This window comes from Emys orbicularis, chromosome 8 (assembly GCF_028017835.1).
Source record: "Emys orbicularis isolate rEmyOrb1 chromosome 8, rEmyOrb1.hap1, whole genome shotgun sequence".
In the NCBI taxonomy this organism is placed as follows: domain Eukaryota; kingdom Metazoa; phylum Chordata; order Testudines; family Emydidae; genus Emys; species Emys orbicularis.
The window spans coordinates 20383207-20386925 of record NC_088690.1 but is presented as its reverse complement, the minus strand read 5'-3'; positions in this window follow the sequence as shown (position 1 = coordinate 20386925).

Here is a 3719-nt window from a genome sequence, read left to right as displayed (position 1 = left end):
TTCTAGTGACGGAGAATCCACCATGTCCCTAGATAATTTATTCCACTGGTTAATTACCCCCACCAGGGCTGGCCCTAGATCAAATGGCGCCCCAGGTGAGGCGCATCTTTGGCGCCCCTCCCATTTGTTAAACTTCTGAATACCTTATTTGTTATTGCATTTGTAGCCCATTTCACGACTTTGATGCACGATTTGCACACATGATTTATCCCTGTCATATAAGACTTACTGGCGACGCCCTGCCCTTTATATACCTGTGAGGGCATGACAGACAACATTCTAAGAAGTTTGAGGAAAATTCAGTTCTCAGAAAGTCTGGAAGGTTCCATGAGATTCTACAAAGGTCCAGAACATTCTAGGAGGTTAGGAAAAATGAATCCACATACGGAATACCTGAAACATTTTACTTCAAATATTCTGTTTTCCCTTTTGTCACTAACAACAAAAAACATCATCCCGAGCCGGCGCCCCCCGCCCCCCAAGCCCAGCACGTCAGTTGGTTGCCTTCCCCTAAATCAGGGCCTGACCCCCACCATTACAAATGTATACCTTATTTGTAGTCTGAATTTGTCTAGCTTCAGCTTCCAGTTTTTATTTTATTTAACCAGGGTTCAGTCTTCAGTTCAGCAAGTTTTGACTATATTGATGCATAGAAAAGTTTCAGTAAATGAGTAAATTCTGTGAATGTTGACCTTGTAGGTGACACAGGGCAAATGTGAGAGCTAGTATTAGAACTGCCGAATTCCTGGCCCTACCACAACGTTCAGACGCTTGGGCCTAGGCCAGTGGTTCTCAACCAGGGGTCTGGGGCCCTGGGGGGGGGCCGCTAAGCAGGGCCGGTGTTAGACTCACTGGGGCCCAGAGTGGAAAGCCAAAGCCCCACTGCATGAGTCTGAAGCCTGAGGCCCTGAGCCCCACCACCTGGGGTTGAAGTCAAAGCCTGACCAATGTAGCTTCATGGGGGCTCCCTGTTGCGTGGGGCCCCAGGCAATTGCCCTGTTTGCTACCCCCTAATGCCGGCCCTGACTTTTATATACAGAAAAAACAATTGTGGCACACATGGGCCATGGAGTTTTTATAATATGTTGGGGGGGGGGGGGGGAGTTTCCGAAAGAAAAAGGTTGAGAACCCCTGGCCTAGGCAACGCTGTCTCTATGGTGATTCACTCTACTTGCCCTTTCAATCTCTGGCTTCAAAACCAGCATGCTATTACAGCCACTAGGAACCAGATTGAAACTACCAACTCATTTCACATAGGTCACCATAGCTGTCAGCTAAGGCTTTCAATCTCTGCTGACCATAACCAGATTCAGCTTTGTGACTCAGAGAGGAGAGGTTTCCAATCCTCATCAACTAAGCCTTGTCAGGCCCATTTAAGACGGAGAAGGGTCCAGTGCATCTGTGACTGATTACACACTGTCCAACTGGGCAGGCACCTGGGCCTTATAAGGGGGAGATAGTAACAAAGGGAGGATGTTTAGGTGCTGGTCTTTCTCAAGGGAGGGAAGTGAGGGTGCTGCAAAGGAAGCTGTGGCAGAGCTGCAGGGCAGAAAGGAAACCCTGAGTGGTAACCACAAGAGCAGTAGAGGGGGTTTGCCTGCTGACCTCTCTCAGACAGTGAGAAAGAGATGAAGAAGGCTGAGGCCCAGTGAGGAAAGGCAGGAAGTGGTTGCTTAGTGAGGAGCAGACTTGGAAAGAAGAGCTCTAGGACTGGCTGAAAATGCTAGAGCTAAGTATGAACTCTTGTGTTGTGCTCATGGACTTTATTTTAGGACTTTGGGATTGTTTTTAACTTATGCTATTAAACCAGCCCCAGGCCTGGGGGGGGGGGGGGGGGGTAGCTATGAGAGGGCCTGTATGGAATTTATTAAGGAGCCCTGAGAGAAGGGGAAACTGAAGTTGGTCTCCTCAGAGCCAGCAGGGGGTGCTAGAGGGCAGGTATGCCCTTTTACAAGCCTAAACAAAAATCCCCCATTCAAACACCTCCTAACTTTAGGATTTTTTTAAAAGATGGATCAGGGTTTAATTGTAATTAAGTATTTGCTTAAGAGCCACCTCAGTTGCAGAGTGTAGTGTTTAAATACAATAGTCACAGGCACTATTGTGACATCTGAGATAGTGACCCTATACATGCATAACTCCTATAGTCAGCCAGTAATATGAGATTGGGTCAGTCTGACAGCAAAGTTACTGACCTTTAATTAGAATTTATTCCAGTAAAATACCAAATAACACATTTTGCGAAATGTGTATTGTATACTTTGCCCTCTTGTTTATACTTGCAAAATGAAGCTCTTCACACAGAGATACAGCTGTATATCTCGGTCATATTTTTCAGGAACCCTTCGATTGTGGACAAAAGCACGCAGACTATGGTGGGGGATGCATTAGCAGTACTAACAGAGAGAAATGGACACATTATAATTAAGAAATGTAACAGACTTAAAAAAAAACAAAAGAGAAATCCCTCCTGGTTTAGGAGCAGATAATTCTCCACGGGTCAAGCTAAAATATTACACCACACCCTGCACGTAAGAACACAGTTCACCTCTCTTGGGCTTTTGGGAATGAGGCCAAAAATCAAATCCTGCAAGTGGGAATTTGAGCTGTGCTCGTGTCAAATAAACAAGAATAAATCAAGCAGAGTCGACTTGCTTCCTCCTAGTTAACAAATTAGGGTTTGGTGGAACAACTAAGCAAGCCTGCCCAGCTGTTTTTGAAATTGTTTGAATCTATTATGCAGGAGGAGTCTAACTTTATTTTCCGTGATTCAGACACCTCCACCACATACAAATTATGTGGCCCATGCGCTAAATGTGTTAACTAGTGAAATTAACTGGCTAGAGCCCACATTACAGGTACAGTGTCTGACTCTGCTCCCAGATCTACTTGTTCCTGAATTTTCTAATTGGAAATGAGCTGAAGCAAAGAATAAGAACAATGTTAAGAATTTATGCATTGCTACATGCTAACTGTGTCTTGAACCCTGTATCATTCTATGTTTCTGGAAGTACCCAACAGACGCTCTTATTCAGCAAAGCACTTAAACATGTGCTTAGGTGCTTTCCTGAATTGGGGTCACAGTGGCTTGTTGTTTAGTTTCAGAACCAGAAAAATACAATGCTAAATGAAGTAGGTGCATCACAGCATAAATATCAGTGAGGGAGAAGGGCTGAATCCTGCTGGGTTAAATGTGTCCTGTACCAGGCATATATTAGAGCAGGGAAAATACTGCAAAAGTTTGAGGGATTATTTGTTTGCCTTTTTAAACACAGTTGCTTTGACTGTGCCCCTTCTGAAATCACTTTCTCTGATTACTCTAGCAGTGGTAGTTTCTGCTAAGAGGCATCAGATCTTAAGTGATTTCCAGAATAGTCACAGGAAGCATATTTTGAATTTGTAATTGGGAGCATTCACACTGATTCTAAGGGCTGGACTACACACCTGTGCAGGAGAGTAAGAACCCTCCTTACACCTGTGCGCTGGCTATATGGGGGTTGGCTGCAGGCATGCAGTGGTAAACAGGGAGTATGTGCTCACTGACTCCTCTCAGACCAGGTGGGCTTGGCCAGTGTAGCTGAGCCAACACAAGAGCTGTTGTAACTTGCTGCTGTTATAGGCCAGCAGCAAATGTCTACCCCACCCTACCCCAATACACACACCTGCACAAGGGAAATGCAGAGCAGGATGGAATTGAGCCTTCAGAGTGTGTCTCTGAG